The sequence below is a fragment of the Diabrotica virgifera genome, chromosome 3 (assembly GCF_917563875.1).
Source record: "Diabrotica virgifera virgifera chromosome 3, PGI_DIABVI_V3a".
NCBI lineage: Eukaryota > Metazoa > Arthropoda > Insecta > Coleoptera > Chrysomelidae > Diabrotica > Diabrotica virgifera.
In genome coordinates this window covers 155982636-156002333 of record NC_065445.1, presented here as the reverse complement: position 1 = coordinate 156002333, position 19698 = coordinate 155982636, and the positions used below count along the sequence as shown (strand labels likewise).

Sequence of the window (19698 nt, the reverse complement as noted above, 5' to 3'; positions counted from 1 at the left end):
AAAAAGGTTCTATACATAATTGTTATAAAATCAACGGTTCCAGAGTTACGGAGGGTGAAAAGTGGAGGTTTACGATACTTTTTATATTTACCGATTTCTCCCCCCCCCCCCCCAAACCCGACGCTCAAAATGGTGTGACTTTTTTCTGAACATTATGTGGACCATATAGAACAATTTGGTGTTAGAGGATAACTTTCACTTTGGATGTCTGGGTTTTTGGTATAGTTATATCATAAATATTGCCCAAAAAATATAAAAAGTATCGAAAACCTCGAACTTCACCCTCCGTAACTCTGGAACCGTTGATTTTATAACAACTATGTATAGAATATTTTTTGTTTTAAATTACAGTAGAACATTTTTGTATACGTGTTTCATTAATAATTGTCCATATAGTAACTGGAGAAACCTTAGCACAAAATACGAAGATTTAACTGAAAACACTTAAATAAAATGTGGTTCCTTACCGAGTTACAGGGTGTTTTATCTAAAAATTTAAAAACTATTTTTGCTCAGCATTTTAAAACTATTCGACGTATCCTTTTCATACTTGGCAGAAAGTGCGAATACTAGACAGTCTACTAAATTATGATAAACAAACGTTTCTAGCTACTACCAGAGGCGTACGACAGGGGATGGTGAATGGTTGACCCTTCTCAAATTCTACGCCACTGGAGTAATTACTATTTTAGTGCCATTTTTAGATTCTCCAATACTTTCTACGTAAATAATGTACTCTTCATTGATAACGATAAAGTCATTAGTTTTCGAGATATTTGAAGTTAAGTATGAAATGGCACAGTTATTTTGATTAATTTATGATATGATTCATATGATTGAAATTTAAAAATTATTTGTACCCAGTACTTTAAAACTATTTGGTGTATCCTTATCATACTTGGCAAAAAGTGTAGGTATTGTACACCCTACTAAATTAAGATAAATAAACGTTTCTAGCTACTACCAGAGGCGTACGACAGGGGATAGTGGCTGGTTGACCCTTCCCAAATTCTACGTCACTGACGAAATTGCTATTTTAGTGTAATTTTTTGATTTTGCAATACTTTTTATGTAAAAAATATACTCTTCATTCGTAACGATAAAATGATTAGTTTTCGAGATATTTGAAATTAAAAATAAAGCGACACAATACATTAATCAAAATAACCGTGTCGTTTCATTTTTAACTTCAAAGATCTCGAAAACTAATGACTTTATCGTTACGAATGAAGAGTATATTATTTTCATAGAAAGTATTGGAGAATTCAAAAATTGAACTAAAATAGCAATTTCGCCAGTGGCGTAGAATTTGGAAAGGGTCAACAATTCACTTTCCCCCGTCGTACGCCTCTGGTAATAGCCAGATATGTTTGTTTAACATAATTTAGTAGTTTGTACAGTACCTATACTTCTTGCCAAGTATGAAAAAGATACGTCGAATAGTTTTAAAATGCTGAGCAAAAATAATTTTTAATTTTTTAGATAAAACACCCTGTAACTCAGTAAGGAACCACATTTTATTTAAGTGTTTTAGGTTAAATCTTCGTAATTTGTCCTAAGGTTTCTCCAGTTACTATATGGACAATTATTAATGAAACACCCTGTATAACATTGTTTACGCTAAAGCATAGTTTTAGAAATATTGACGAAAAACGTAAAAAAACTACTAATTTACCGGTTTCTCTCCCATCTCCCTCCCAAACCGGACGCTCAAAATGGTGTAACTTTTTACTGAACAATATGTGGACCATATAGAACATTTTGGTGTTGGAGGAAAACTTTTGCTTTGGATGTTTGGGTTAGGCCTTTTTTTGGACCAGTTATACTATACTACCTCCGTAACTTTGGAACCATTCATTTTAGAAAGATTATGCATAGGACCTTTTTTATTTCAAATTTAATGTAGAACAATTTTGTATAGAGGGTTGTTCATGCTAAAGCGCATAGTTTTAGAAATATTGGTGAAAAACTTAAAAAACTACGAATTTACCGATTTCTCCCCCCTCTCCCCCCCAAACCCGACGCTCAAAATGGTGTGACTTTTTTCTGGACATTGTGTGGACCATATAGAACAATTTGGTGTTGAAGGATAACTTTCACTTTGGATGTCTGGGTTATGCCATCTTTTGGATCAACTATACTTTACTAATTACACGCGCTATGAGGGAATCCCTCACCATATTTGTTTATAACCAATGAAATTGTGTAAACTAATACGATAACCTTAAGCACCCAGGAATGCCTTTAGCATGGTTCATGAGAGGGTATGAAAAAGTTAGAGAATATTTCAGGCGGCCAGTGTGCTGTGTGATAGTTGAAACAAGAGACATCCCTCTTCAAGTGAGGGAATTCCTCACTGCGCGTGCAATCACAGTGAAATCACGTTTCTATTATCTCAAAGAAACTTTTAGGTTTTTATTTCATATTTAGGTAGGTTTAATTAAAATATTATTGTTTGGATTAGGTTTGGAACAGTGGCACACCGAGGGGGGGTTTGGGGTTAAAATCCCACCCAGAGCATATAGAAATATACTTATATAAAAAAAGTAGGAAAATGTAACTTGTCTTTCACAAATAATACAAAAAACTTTCGGTGCCCAAGCAAACCCCCCTCCCCCCCAGAGAAAAATTCTAGGTGCGCCACTGGTTAAGAACCTATTTTTAAATTTACCTATTCTAATTGGGAAATAAGCCACAATTTAACTTGAAAAATTGATTTTATTGACGTTTCGAATTCCACCTCGGACGTCGTTATCAAAATACAAAATATTAATAGTTAATTACATAAATGTCACAAAGAAATAGCTTCAGAACAGTTGTTAATTTTAATTTGTATTTTTAGTAAAATGAATTCGCGTAAAGAACGTTAATTTCTTAAGTGGCTTGCTAAAATTGGAAATTAAGAAAATTTGCTTTTGATCTATATTATTTTTACTTTTGTTTTGTTAAATTAATAAAAAAAATTGGTTTACGAGACTTTCTATAATATGTGAGTACAACCCATTTTATATTTCTACATGTTGACATTCATTCTTCCTCAAAATAAGTCGAATTTATGTAGGTGAGGGCGACGCTCATACGCGTGCAACCCCGTCACAATAGAAGACGCGTGTAACGGCGGGTTAATAGTTTTAATATAATAATATTAATAGTTTTCAATATGCACTTGCATGTAGAACCAGTGCCATAGTTGGAAAGAAGGATGGATTACATCTATCCATAAGAAAGGAAATAAGGAAGATTGCAGTAACTATCGGGGTATAACTGTTACGAGCACGCTTAGCAGATTATATGGGAAACTTATAAAAGAACGCATATGCGAATAATACCGACCCTTTTGAATCAGAAGAACAAAACGGATTCAGAGCAAGGCGATCCACAATAGATAGTATTTTCTGCTTATCCCAAATACTCGAGAAATATCCCTGCGACGACTGGCGTGTAATGAATTTCGCACCGCTTCAATATTCTGTGGTGTGCGAGCAGTTCTGACACTGCCACCTCTTTTTTGTGATGTTGAACCACTATTTTCAAAGTTCCTAACCCAAATCTTAATAGCCATGTTAGACGGAACTGCAGTGCGGGACGGCAAATGGTAGTGTAAATGAAAGGCTCGTTGTACACGCACAAAACTTTCACCATTTTTGTAATAAGTTTTCACAGCAAATACGCGTTGTTCACCCGAACACGTCTCCATGATAACTAAACTTACCACTCTCTAGATTCACAACGTTTAGGTCTCAAGCCCGCGGCTCCTCTATTTTATCGTCAGCAGTGTTGTCAAATCGTACCGTTTCATTGAATCACCTTGAATTTTCACAAAATTTATTAGTGCAGTCACTGAAGCTTTTCACCTCCAATTCCGTTGAACCGCCATCGATTTTCATGAAAATTGGTGAGTAGTTAGAAGATGCCTCAAGAAACAAAAGTGACATGGTGCCAACTTGAGCTTTTACCCTGGGGGTGGTATCCACCCGGTGGATGCCAGCCCCCTCGGATGTGAAAATTATTGTATTAAAAATAACCCCATAAATCGATAGAAGGACAAATTCTAAGCAAAATTTGATATATCAAGTATTTGATAAATCAATACTTTTTAGTTATTAAGGATAAATATTTTTATTTTTCGTGAAAAAATGCATGTTTTAAAGCGGTTTTTCATAAATAACTCATAAAATTCATAAAACTATAAGTTTTTGCAAAAAAGTTATTATTACCAAAATTGAAGCTAATAAAAAATCAAATAAATTCCTTACTTGAAAAACCTTTTAATATTAAGTCAAAAACTTTCATAACATCCTAAATCATTACCACAGTACTACTACAATAAAAATAATTAATATCTACCAATAAAAGACATTTATGATCCCATTAGAACTCCAAAGGCAAACCAATTAGTTGAAATTAAATTAAAATATATTCACCCTCCCTTCATGGCCAGTTCACTTTCTGTCTACCGTTGGCTATTTGGTTTGATGGAGCCTCACAAATTGAAATGCTCATTCACACACATGAAAATTAGTGGCGGTTCTAGCCCGGGGCAGGGGGGGGGGGCAGCCGCGCCCCCAATTTTTACAGGACTTTGATTTGAAAAGGTTACTACAAAGTAAAAGATTACATCATTTCTTTGATAAATGCTGGAAACAAGCTTGTTGTGTAGCTGAAAAAGCGGAAATAAAAACTCCAAGGGACTCTGATAACCAAATGAAGCGTAAGGGGCAAATATCAATAAAATTTGATGATTCAGTCATCATGACATCAGACTAAGTTTTGAGTCTTTTCATTGTGGACAAACTTCTTTCAGCTACAGCACTCGTTACAGGTAATGTATAAAAGCTGGGCCAATTTTGAAAGCTCAGTATACAATATTTTTTTGTGTAAGTCAATCAAAATAAAAAGCTGTTGTGTTTCTTTTGAAATCATGGAAAACCTCTTGCCATTTCAATTTCATACTTAAAATCTTTTGTATTTAATAAACATACTGTACTGCTCTGAAAAACTGCATGCAGGGTCAGTTGTAAGGAATTCAGTGCTTGATGGATTTAAAACTTCAAAAGCCATAAACATAGCTGGATTGGTTGTGAACCTGCGTTCAAGCTCGCCTATCATATTATGATTAGGATTTAAGTATGAAATTGAAACGGCAAAAGAGGTTTTCCAAGATTTCAAAGGAAAGACAACAGATTTTTATTTTGATTTACTTACACAGAAAAATGTTGTAACCTGAGCTTTTAAGATTGGCTCAGCTTTAATACATTACCTGTAACGAGTGCTGTAGCTGAAAGAAGTTTGTCCACAATGAAAAGAGTCAAAACTTATCTGCGCTCTACTATGACAACTAATCGACTGATGAACCTTTCAATAATATCGATAGAAAGAGAAGAAAGTGAAAGGTTGATGAACAATCCAGACCAAATTATAGACATTTTTAGTAATGTTGGCCAGAGAAGATTAAATTTGTAAATAAATGTTGTCAACAAGCAGTAAATCTGTATAAAATAAAATGTGTTACAATTTCTTATTTATTTATTTATTGTTTAATATATTTTTACTGAAGAAGTAAAAATCTTCCCTTGTAATGAGAGGGATTCATTCCTTTTTATATTAATATATTTTTATTTAAAGATATGTTGAATTGATATTTTTTGGTTTAGAACCGGGTTCAGTTTTTTTGGTCTAGAACCGCCACTGATGAAAATCCTCTATCGAATGCAAACAAAACCAAAATTATGCCTGAAAAGGGTGAAAAAGTTCGTGTGCTAAAAGGTGTCGAAGTGCGTGATAGTGGCTAGTAGAATAAATAAATGTGGGAAAAAATGTAAATGAAAATGAATGGCTATTAATAAAATTAGACGCTGGAAACAGAAATGTTGGCTATTTTGGGGGTTGTAATCTTTTTTTACGGCCGAACGTCTGTAGGGTGAATGAAGGGTTGAGAGTGAATCAAGCTGTGCCGCCGCAACAATACATAGAAATGATCTAGCCGATAATTGACCAGGGTCGTCATTAAAACGTATATACAGAGTTTTTTTAAGCATTTATTAACAATCAGAATTACATATTCTATGAGTTAATTTGATAACAAGTACAATAACTTATGTCAACTATAGTATTGTACACTAAAATGGCGTTATGAGGTACATCACCCAGCGGTTTCACCTCAGTTTCAGCGAAGATCTATGCCAATCTATGGGCCATAATCTTCGCAATCTTCTGTTGTTTAGTGGCTACAATAGTGGTAGGTATTAATTGGTTGGGGTGGCCTTACAATTTCTCGTGGTGTCTGTTGGCTCTTTCTTGAATTACTGTGCTGACTAACGGTATGTTTAGGTCTCTATGAAGGGTTTGGTTGGAAATGTACCACGGGGTATTTGCGATGGTGCGTATAATTTTTGATTCGAGTTTTTTGGATAATTTTTGTATTTGATTTGCTGGCACAACTCCATAGTTCTATACCGTACGTCCATATAGGTTTGATGACAGTTTTATAAATCAGCAGTTTGTTCTCAATTGAGAGTCGAGATTTTCTACCTATAAGCCAATTAATTTCTTTCACTTTCAACTCAATTTGTTTCTTCTTCTTTAAAATGTGTTGTTTCCAGTTTAATTTAGAATCAAGATGAAGCCCCAGGTATTTGACGATATTCTGTTGTGGTATGTTGACTTGATTAAGGCTAATATTTGGGCATTGGTCTTTCCTTAGTGTGAAAGTTATATGTGTTGACTTAGTTTCATTAGCTTTTATCTTCCATTTCTTTAACCACTGTCCAATTTGGTCTAGGTGTTCTTGAAGTTTTAATACTGCAGCTGTTGGATCCTCTTCAGTTGCAAATATTGCTGTGTCATCAGCGAAAGTTCCAATGGTGGTTTGTGGAGAGGTTGGTAAATACCTTGTGGGACTCCTGATTGAATTTTGTTACGGTTTGATAGTTCATCCTCCACTTTAGTTTCAAATTCTCTGTGATTTAGATATGATTTTAATAAGTCAAAGTATTTGTTGTGTAGAGATTTTTTGATTTTATAAAGTAATCTTGGGTGCCATACCTTATCAAATGCTTGGCTGATGTCCAGAAAGGCTGCTGTGCAATACTATTTATTGTCCAAAGCTCTATTAATTACATTTGATATGCGATGGCATTGTTGCACTGTAGAATGAGCTTGCCGGAATCCAAATTGGTGTTCTGGGATCCAGTTTTGGAATTCTAGGTCGCTCATAATTCTTTTAAGTAACAGCTTTTCAAGAAGTTTTGACATTATTGGCAGTAGACTTATTGGGCGGTATGATGAAACATCCGTTAAAACTTTACCAGGTTTCAGTAGCATAATTACTTGGGCAATTTTTAGTGATTTAGGCCAATAATTAAGTCTTAAGATTGCATTTAATATGTACCGGGTGTCTCAATAAGAATGGCGCTCGGCCATATCTCAGGAACCGTTTATACTACAGCTTTGGGAAAAAAAATTATAACAAAAGTTGCCTCGAGAAAAGCCTGGAAATTATTTTCATAATTGTAAGTCCACCGCTAGAGGGCGTAATTGAATATCAAAAATTAAAAAAATCGAAATTTTACAAAATTTGCCTAATGAAAGGGCACTGGAAATCCGATTATCGTATTCTTCATACAATTCTGCGCATATTTTATTTCACAAGTTTAAGTCTACCTGTGCAAATAAGAGGTGGGGGTGAGTGGGAACCTTGTTATGAAAAAATCTAAGTCCGGTTCTGCTTAATCGATTTTTGCAAACTTGGTCTTGTTGAAAAGAGCTCTTTTTCTTCAATGTAATAGTTATAATTTGGAAACAGCCTATTACGTAATATGCCGGCTAGGAGTCGCTATTTATTTTCTTTCTAGAAATCTAGTTTTCTTTGAAAAATATTAAATACAAGTATGTATTTTTTTCCTGTATTACAAAATTAGACCAAATTAGCAACAGAATACCGAAAACCGCATGTCTATAGGTACCTTTTTTCTATCTCGAGATATCTTAAGAAACGTGTAAATTTTAAACATAACTGTTGCTGTCATATAACTGGAAATATATAGAAGCAAGTAGTGTGCTATGGAAAAAACAAAGAAACATTTTCCAGATGTCACCGTATATAATAAATCAAAACAAAATATGAAAAACTACTATTGGGGTGACTTCTTTGGGGATATTTCATTGCATATATTCTAGCCGCAACAGTTGCATTTCGTATGCATTCAAAAAATGTGGCTGTCATGTCATATGCTTCTTAGTTTGTAAGAATCATCTTGAATTTCACTCTGTATAAATTTTATATAAAATTGAATAGAAACAAACCGCAACAAACCATCAATGAACAAATTTTTATGTTTTACTGATTTAACACATAATTTGACACATGATGACTTTTTGAAGTTAATACTTCTAATAGTTCTATTTTTTTTTCCATAGCACACTCCTTGTTTCCACTTTGACTTCCTTAACTTAGTTTACCGGTGACAATAACAGTTATGTATTTATCTTAGTTGAGAATAGGATAATTGATATTAAAATATAATAAAATAAAAATTAAAAATTTGTGCAGAAAATCTGACGTTTTTGCATTTTTTACGATTCATCGAGAGAAAAGCAAATGCGCGGAGGCAATAATTCATAAAAATTTATATATTAACGTTATTTTTTTGGCATTATTTTAAGTATTAAAATTATTGTAATATTTAAATAAAAATAAAATTAAGCTGTTTAAAATATATTTATTTCGTTATAGTCATAATAATAGAAGTATAACTTCTTACTCGCGTACAAAGTACACACACTCTTTTTTTGCTATATTTTATAGTGTTATTTGTCTTATTGTTGTTTTGATTCATTATATACGGTGACATCTGGACAATGTTTCTTTGTTTTTTTCCATAGCACGCTACGTGCTTCTATATATTTCCACTTATATGACAGCAACAGTTATGTTTAAAATTTACACGTTTCTTAAGATATCTAGAGATAGAAAAAAGGTATCGACATGCGGTTTTCGGTATTCTGTTGATAATATGGTCTAATTTTGTAATACAGGAAAAAAATACATACTTGTATTTAATATTTTCCAAAGAAAACTAGATTTCTAAAAAAAATAAATAGCGCCTTCTAGCCGGCATATTACGTAATAGGTTGTTTCTAAATTATAACTATTACATTGATGAAAAAGAGCTGCTTTCAACAAGACCAAGTTTGTAAAAATCGATTAAGCAGAACCGGATTTACAGCGATTTTTTCATAACAAGGTTCCCACTAACCCCCACTTCTTATTTGCACAGGTAGACCTAAACTTGTAAAATAAAATATGCACAGAATTGTATGAAGAATACGATGATTGGATTTCCAGTGCCCTTTCATTAGGCAAATTTTGTAAAATTTCGATTTTTTAATTTTTGAAATTCAATTACGCCCTCTAGCGGTGGACTTACAATTATGAAAATAATTTCCAGGCTTTTCTCGGGACAACTTTTGTTATAAAATTTTTTTTCCAAAGCTGTAGTATAAACGGTTCCTGAGATATGGCCGAGAGCCATTCTTATTGGGACACCCGGTACAATAACTTCAATATACCTTTTTTAGGAAGTTGTTTTAGCATTGTTGCTGTTATGAGATCAGTGTCTGGTGCCTTCTTTTCATTCAAATGATTAATTTCATCTTTGATCTCCTTCGGTGTAATTAATAGTATATTATTCAACGAGCATGTAATGATGGCTATTACTCACTCTGATGAATTACGACACTCGCCGTAGCCATTACATGCGACTAGAATACTATACTTTTTCTACGACCTTTATTTATTTTAATTAGTAAAAAATTTAATTATCAACTACTCCAGATTTAAATTATAATAATTTACAAAAATACCTAAATGCTATTTACCCCTAGTACGTGGCTGAATAATTGGTTGCATACTATTACCAACTTCTTATTTATTGTAAAAATACAACTAGAAATAGTAAATATAAGTTCTATAAGTTATATTCGTTTTCGAAAAATTATAAGCTTAAACTGTATCTACTGTCAGTGTTAATAAATAGGAAATGGCTGTTGTCGGTGGACGTATTTCATATATATACATACATAGTTATAATTAGTGTTGCCCAAATGCAAGACCAAGACGAGACTTAGACAGTCTTGGTCTTGCAACAGTACACCTGGTCTTGTTCTTGGTCTTGGTATTGCGCTTCAGGTCTTGGTATTGGTCTTGGTCTTGCAGCAAGAGTCTTGCAAGTCTCGCAGTTGCCCATTAGTCTATTACATATCTTAGAACAACGTAACAGAGTAGGTAAATTTTAAGCTTGAATTATTTATTCCTTAACAATATCGCTGTAATAATATTGTTGCTAGAAGGTAAATTGTCGTTGTACCTATGGGTACCGGATACCGTACCGGTACCAATGAGTGTACCAATCAAACTGTATTTTTATGTTTCAAAACCCTACTACAGTCTGATATTGTCTTAACATTCTGTTTTTTTATTCATTCGCTTGGATAACAACAAAGTTAGGTATTTTAATAACCAGCCATGTTTTTCATCAATACAGGCTGTTTTGAAACAAGTATGGCAAATTTTAAGGGGTAATTCTAAACAAACCGGTTACACGTAGGTATGCGCGCCATTGGTGAATATTAAAATCTGATTTGTATGTCAAAAATGCGTACCTCTTAATAACTACCTCTTAAAACCTACGAAATATCATTCGCATATCTCAACCGGTTTTAAAGCAATAAATAAATCGTCAGTTTGTAAGAACAATTTTAACATCCCCTATTTCGGAAACGAAGCATTTGCGAACATGCGTTTAAAAGCAAACTGTCATTACTTTTTCGTGCAGAGTAATTACCCCTTAAAGTTTGCCATACTTATTTAAAAACACCCTTTATTGATGAAAAACATGGCTAGCTAAAAAAGTACGTACTTTTTTATTCTCCAACATAAGCGAATAAATCAAAAAACAAAAACGATAAGAAAATATGAGGCTAGTTAGGTTTTAATTTTAATATTTTATAAGCTAGAATATTCCATAGGGTGATGCGAACTTTGAGAAAAAAAACAGTTTGATTGGTACACCCGGTATACAATGACAATTTACCTGCCTAGCAATAGTATTATTACAGTGATATTGTTAAAGAATAAGGCTATAACATATTAAAAAATCACTTCAATCGGACAACAGGTTTAGGAAATTCAAGACATCAAAAATGACCCGTTTTTAAGGTGGTGCGTTAATTTCTTGGAGTAGTGTATATCACCAAACACAAAGAGTAACAAAATAACAGTCGATTGATAAAACAAATGACCAATTTAATTTAACTACAGAAAAAACTGCTATAAATGTGCTTTTGTCTTGCATACATTTTACTGTAATATTTCTTTGTTCAATTATTCGGTAGACAGTATATCGTTATTAAATATTTCGTTATTTTGTTTACACGGTATGTATAGCCGGCATTATCTGCATTAATGTGTCTCGTTATTAATCCTTTTAAGTATTAGCCGCATTCTTTCAGCAAATTTTGTCTAACTGAATGAGGTCATTGCACAATCAATAGAAAAAAATATACATAATAGTCTTACTATTCTATATACCGATAAAATGTAATAGGTATATTTTTTATCAGCTATAGATTTTTAACGACATTATTGTCGGCATCGCAAGGTCGCAACGCAAGAATATTAATTTATGAATAAAGGCCGGCTATTCTCAAAACATGGACAATTAATTTCAGAGCGAATATGTCGTCTGCTGGGAAAGATTGTAAAAATATTTTATTTTTGCATTGTAATAATGATCTCTGAGTACGTGTCAAATGTGTCAAGTGTTATTTTAAAGATATTTTGATTCGCTATGTATGTTTGTGGTATTGTTCCTAATGCGCATAAGTCAAATTTTCCAAATTTTTGTTAAACTTTTTTTTTGCCTCTCATAGAGTATCTAAGAATATACCCGAACTAATATACTCTCTAGAACGACCCTCAGTTCTAACTTCAAGACGCAAGAGTCTTGCAGGCTTAGTCTTGTTCTTGCTCAAATCTTGCACGGTAAGTCTTGGTTTTGGTCTTGCTCAAATTATTCGCTCTTGGTCTTGGTCTTGCAAAAACGCAAGAACAAGACCAAGACTGCAAGACCAAGACCGATTTTGGCCAACACTAGTTATAATGTATATTTACATTTAACTATATATAATACAATAATATAACTATACATAATATGATATAACATATTTAACACAATATAATTTGAAAAATAAACACAATATAAGTTATAAATTCCAATTAACATAAACAAAATGCGCTAATGTCACTGTCACTAAAATAAATGATAAACGTCAACATTTTTAGTAAACAAGATATAAACGTAAAAAATATACTGACATTGTTACAGTTAAAATTCCTTTAAAAATTTTTCTAAGTTAATTATTGATATAAATTACAATAATTATTGTATTAAATAAACAAGTTTAAGTAATTTTATTTGCAGTTTATATACGATTAATATTAAAAGTGGCATGCGTCACTTGAATCTAACTTCAGCCCGTGAGTAATGACCCGTGAGTAACTTCAGCCCGTGAGTAATGAATTATTACTCACGGGTACAGTAATAGGTGCTATTATCTATGAAAAAATAGCGAATAATGAGCATGTTATTAAACGGTCGTAGAAAAAGTAATTAACCTCACTCACAGAGTGAGTTTTATGTATGGAAACCCTCAATTATCTCGGAAACGGCTTGCACGATTTTTATAGATTTTGGTAGGTATGGATTTTCTAATGCGACCGATATTACAGTCGTAATTACATTGTTGTCAGATCTTCCGTTTTTCTGGAAATCTAATAAACTTTCTTATTTTAAATAGAACACCCTGTATATTTTTTACGTTTTAAAAACCTTTGATTATTTTTCATGTTATATTCCCTATACGTAAATGCCATAATTTGGGAGTTATTGCTACATTTATTAAAAAAAAATTAACAAAATATACAAATTTTTGTGGCCCGGGCCAAACCGAGACATTTAAACCTTTCTCCCTCCAATCAAGCATTTTAAAGACGTGATAAACTGCTTAGGTGACACTTAGGTGACACATAGTATCGCCCTGCCGTACCTGTCGCCGTACTCCTCTGCCAATTCGTATGGGGTTGGTATTCTTGTGCAGCTTCACTACCATTGTGGCGTTCTTGTAGATGTTGTATATTAGCTTAGTATATCGATAATCGATACGCCATACATGTAAAGCACTCAAGACTGCGTCCAGCTCAACGGTATCAAAGGCCTTATGGAAGTCCACAAAGGCAAGGACAAGTGGCCTATTGTACTCAATCGATTTTTAAATTACCGTCTTAACACTTTGAAAATGGTCATTTGTTCCTAACCCACTAGCAAAACGGCCCTGTTCTATTGGTTGGTAAAAGTTAAATTTGTTTTCCAGTCTAGTGGTGATTATTCTTGTGAAAAGTTTATAGAGATGGCTCAGTAAACTAATTGGTCGTTGGTAGTTTTCCAAATCAGCTGTTTCCCCTTTTTTGTGGATTAGTGTCACTAATTAGATTACTGAAGGTAATCCTTCAAGGTAAAGTATTCGGAAAGCGAGGAATTGGGAGAAGAAGAATATCATGGTTAAAGAACCTGAGGAAATGGTTCTCCACAACAACTAATCTATTTAAAGCATCAGTTAATAAAATAATTATAGCCAGAATGATCGCCAATATTCGAAACGAATAGGCACTAAAAGAAGAAGAAGTATCACTAAGGTGTTATATCATTTGTTTGGTATAGTCCTGTTAAAAAGACAGAGATTAATCAGATCTCTTATTTTCTTGAGTTAGTTACCACCAATCTTAATTGCATCGGCAATCACACAGTCTTCACCAGGCTGTCTTATTGTTTTTTGTTTTCTTCAAAGCTAGATTTATTTCGTCCAGGGTGATATCCGATAGTATGTAGTTCAGATCCTTGATTTACGATACCCTTTTTAGTTTTTAGTACCTATATCGGGTTCAGCATCTGAGTCTAAATTCAATTCTTTTTGGCTGTTATACAGTAGCTGGTAGAAGTCTTCAACTACTTTTAGGTAGAGCTTCACGATACGATACAATATCGATACTTTTTAAGTATTGAGTATTGTATTGGTTATGCTAATGAAGTATCGTATCGAGTATCGATATCGGCAATACTTTCTTATAAAAATATCGTATTGATATTGATTTCGATACGATATCGATACAATACTCGATAAATTATCGACATAAAAATTAATATTAAATATAGTATATAAATACATTAATAATATATAAATATAAAATAATATATAAATTAATATTATATAATAATCAAGTTTATTGCATTGTATATAACTGAGCTGTGTAAGGTCTTTATAGCCACTTTTGCATGCTACTTGGCAAATGGACATTATTCTAAAAATATTATGAGTATATTTCTTATAACTTATCGATTGTTATAAAAATTGAACATGGCTGAATACTTCTTTGAAAGTCGACTATTACTTACTAGTTCTGTATTGTTTAAAAACTACTTTTGAAAAGATAGGGAAATACTTGTAGATTCGGAATAAATCGCAATTCAGTATTTGTTGATAATTATTTTTGCGTCATCATCACTCACTTCCATAATATTGTCACAAATACCACATAATATTTTACTATACATATATTTTACTTTATATTTTACTCACTCTCAAGAGTTTCAAGTTAAGGCACTCAAGTGTAAAATAATATTAAATTTGTTCTAGCATCAGTTTCAAACGGTTTGAAACCATCAGCGAATAGTGGACCAACGCGAGTAGAGGGGATAGCACTGGTGACTGTATTATGTTCTCTCACTGAACAACTGTTTGCTGACGGTTTCTGACTAGTTTGACTATTTGCTAGAACAAACCTACTATTATAACAGCTGAAGCTTGGATTGCAGATTCCACAAAATATCTATAATATAATCTAATCGTAGCGTTTTATTTTTTTTTTCTCGATATCGGTATTTTCAATAATATCGTGGCAAGCGTATCGATAATACAAGAGTATTGTTACGCCAGGGAAATAAGGGGACACGTTCCCAATCCCACAAATCATGTTCGGGACACTTGAGCAGCCAGGTTGCAAATGGTTTTTTTGGGTACTATATCCCTAATATGTACATTATAAATACAAAAATGGCCGTCACAGTTTGGACGAGAAATTTAGTTATTAACAAATAAGCGTCAAAAATGAGAGTTTTTTCGTTTAAATCGCTACAGGTAAAAATAAGGTAATTAAATATCTTATTTATAATATTTTTCTTTTAGTAGATGAGGCAAAGTTTAAAATAGCGCTTTTTGAATTTTGGTCCGATCATTTATTGCTTTGGATATTGCAAAATAAAACTAAAATTTCGAAAATAAAAAATTTACTATAACTTTTGCGAAAATGAATTTAAGACTTTCATATTGCACGAAAAGTTGAGTCAAACATTCCATAAACATTCCATATTATAATGCACACAAAATTTTAAGACGATTCGTCAATTAGTTTAAATTTTATTCAATTTGTTTATCGCAGAGAGCTTTTTTTTCGCCATGTTATTGTTCGGAAAATAATAATGATATAGCAATTCTGTGGAAATAACATGAAAGAAAATAGTCATATTTTCAAAGTATTTAAAAAAATCATTAAAAAGTTATTTTTATCACTCCGAAAACATTTTACTAAAATAGAGTTTTACTAAAATAGAAGTTTTGACTTATAAACAATTTGAATAATTTTGTTAATATTGACTGTAGACTAAAACTACAATGGGATTTGAAAAACTGGTATTTTATACAAATTTTTAAAGAAAAACTTTTCGCCTAGGTTAATTACGGTTAAAGTCAGCCACTTTTTTTATTTAATTGACAACTACTTTGTTTATAACAATTAAGCAACCTAACTAGAGCCATTTTGAAGTTGAAGGTGTATTGTTTATGTGTAAAAGTTTGAGTAAACTTTGAACCTCAACAGAGTGGTAAAAGTTTTAAAAATGGCGTCCTAACGGAGTGGATTCGTGGTCGGTGGAGAGGAATTATTAAAATCCGTGCACTCAAAAATTGAAACTGTTTGCTCAACCATATGCTGCGATTAATATCGCCGGAGCTTGTTGATGGATTTTGATCACATTTTTTTAAATTTGTATGTACTCTGTATGTAGTCTACGTAACGTACATAGAGTACGTTATGTACACACATCAACACCTAACATTACAAAATGTTAGTTAGGGGGAACTCCGCTTATCACTCAGGGATATGAAATAGCTCAGCGGTTCTCAACCTTTTTCAGTGATGTACCACCTACAGTTATTTTTATTATTTTTGGTACCACCTATATTTTTAAATTGTATTATCAATAATCAATACTTACTAAGTACTACTATTTTAATTTTTTCTGTGTTTTGTGTACCACCGCCAATAATGATATGTACCACCAGCGGTACATGTACCACAGATTGATAATCTCTGAAATAGCTATTTGTATAACAAGGGAGGAAAGTGCTACTTTTCCTCCCGAGAATGAAGTTTACTGCCCGACGCGTAGCGGAGGGAAGTAATCATTCAAGGGAGGGAAAAGGCACTTTACTCCCATGTTATGCATATGGTTTTTCCACCTTCCTCAGATTAATAACAAGTCATTTTTCATTTTTACTTAATTTATTAATGTAACTAACCAACAAAATTTATTAAAACTAAAACTAACAAGTAGGTACAATATAACTGTCAAATATAAGTCAAATTATTAATGTAAACATTGTTAAATCAAAATAACAATTTACTGTTTTTTACCATTCTGCAAAATACAGGGTGTTTTATAAATAAACGTTAAAATGTCTAGATACTTACGTAATAGAAAATAGATATTGTACAGGGCGTCAATAAGTTATATTTCAATGAATGAAATACCATGACGTCACTTTTACTTTTCGCGATCTCGGAGGAGTATGGAAACTAACACTGTGACAGGAGAATTTTATAGCTGTAAATATACAGGGTGTCCCGAAAAGATTGGTCATAAATTATACCACACATTCAGGGGTCAAAAATAGTTCGATTGCACCTAACTTACCTTAGTACAAATGTGCTCATAAAAAAAAGTTACAAAATGAAAATCGATTTTTTTCAATATATCGAAAATTATTGGAGATTTTTTATTGAAAATCGACATGTATGATTCTTATGGCAGGAACATCTTAAAACAAAATTATAGTGAAATTTGTCCACCCCATAAAAATTTTATGGGGGTTTTGTTCCCTGGAACCCCCAAACTTTTGTGTACGTTCCAATTAATTCATCATTGTGGTACCATTAGTTAAACACAACGTTTTTAAAACTTTTTTGCCTCTTAATATTTTTTCGATAAGCCAATTTTTATCGAGATGCGGCTTCTTTTTTAATATGTTTATATAACAATTTTATGGGGGTTTTGTTCCTTTAAACCCCACAAATGTCCGTGTACGTTCGAATTAAACTAGTATTGTGGTACCATTAGTTAAACACAGTGTTTTTAAAACTTTTTTGCCTCTTAGTCTTTGTTTGATAAGACACCTTTTATAGAGATGTGGCGCCTTTTTCAAAATATACCTAAAAATGTAAATTATAAATAAATTTGCAGATTATTAACAGGTCTCTATAATCGTACTTAACCATATACAAATATGTGGTGGATTCGACAAATATTCAGAATCACGATTAACACTGGCTTATCGAAAAAGTACTAAGAGGCAAAAAAGTTGTAAAAACATTGTGTTTAACTAATGGTGTCACAATAATATTTTAATTTAAACGTACACAAAAGTTTGGGGAGGTTTAAGGGAACAAAACCCCCATAAAATTTTTATGGGGTACACAAATTTCACCCTAATATTTTTTAAGATGTTGCTGCCATAACAATGCCACATGTCCATTTTCAATAAAAGATCTCTAAGAGTTTTCGATAGGTATATGAAAAAAAATCGATTTTCATTTTAAAACTTCAAAGGGATGTAACTTTTTGTGTGTGCACTATTGTATATAGGTAAGGGAGGTTCAATCAACCTATTTTTGACCACAGAATCTGTGGTATAATTTATGACCAATCTTTTCGGGACACCCTGTATAGATGGCTCTTAACAAATAGGGGTTGGTGATAGAAGAGTGAAAATTAAGGGTTTTATGTATTTTTTAATTTTACATCATATAAAATTAAAGTAGATAATTTTGTCCAAAAAAATAAAAAAAATGTCAGGGGGGCAACCTCCCTTATAACTTATGGGTATAAAAAATAGAATAAGAACCTATTCTCCGTCCTATAGGACATACGTGTAAAATTTCATAAAAATCGGCCAAGCCATTTCGGAGTAGTATGGTAACTAACACTGTTACAGGAGAATTTGATGTATATAGAAGTAACTGTGAATTGAATAATAAAAGTTGCTAACTTTGACCCTAATTAATCTAGGCAAAAAGTTTTTTTCTGAAAGTTCGTGTAAAAATGCCAGCTTTTGAAATCCTAAGGTAGATTTACTAAGTTATTTTTTGAGTGTAACAACAATGATATTATGCTAAAATGATGGTGTATAGCAGATTTAAAATGCGTTTATCTCGAAAACGATTGAGTTTAGGGAAATGAAAGAAGTATACTTTTTTTAAGTAAAACTAATAGGAGAATAAAAATTTTAATGTCAAAATTATACAGAGTGAGGGATAAAAAATATGAACGTAATAAATGAGTGCTGAAAGGCGTATGTGGCGCCCTCTGGGCAATACATAATTTTGGGTAGGGAATTTAGTTTTCTCGACCCAAAAAACCCCCACATACCAAATTTTATGTTGTTATCTCATACCTGTCAGGAGATATTCAATAATAAATAAAAAAAAAGTTAATTTTGAGTATCTCCGTTATTATAAACTTTGTACTAAGGTAAGTTAGCTTAAATCGCCCTATTTTAACATCAGGAACCTGAGGTTAAGCTATGGCACCCTGTATACAGGGTGTCCCAGACTAATTTAGCCACGGTATATCTCTTAAACGAACAGAGATTTTCGAATGGGACAAAAATTAGTCTATTCTACTTGTAATACACTTTAATATGACGTAGAAAAAATCATCCCCTAAATATTCCATCCCTTAGTTACAACCCTTAACTTTAAGTTTTTTAATAGCACCCTGTATATTTTTTTATAGTTTTGGATGTGGTCTTCTATCGTCCATTCAATACATTTCTTGAAAATAAAATCGGTTCGTAAATAACCAAGAAAATATCAGTTTAGTTTTGTTAATTATGTGTCCCAGACTAATTTATCCAGGCTATATTTCTTAAACGAATAGAGATTTTCGAATGGGACAAAAACTGATCTATTACATAATTGTAATACACTTTAATATGGCGTAGAAAAAAAATTATCCTCTAAATATTCATCCCTTAGTTACAACCCCTAACTGTATTTTTTTTAAATAGCACCCTGTAAGTTAGGGATGCATTTTTCTACGCCATATGAAAGTCTATTACAAATGGAATAGATCAGTTTTTGTCCCATTCGAAAATCTCTATTCGTTTAAGAAATATAGCCTGGATAAATTAGTCTGGGACACACAATTAACAAAAATAAACTGATAGTTTCTTGGTTATTTACAAAGCGATTTTATTTTCAAAAAATGTGTTGAATAGACGATACAAGACCACATCCAAAACTATAAA

At 32.4% G+C, this 19698-nt stretch overlaps 1 protein-coding gene across 2 annotated transcripts in view; it reads right to left on the bottom strand.

Annotated features, from left to right (window-relative positions):
• The window catches only part of LOC114341649 (protein unzipped), a 397204-nt gene that overhangs the window by 64125 nt on the left and 313381 nt on the right, over positions 1–19698 (bottom strand). The window lies entirely within an intron of this gene.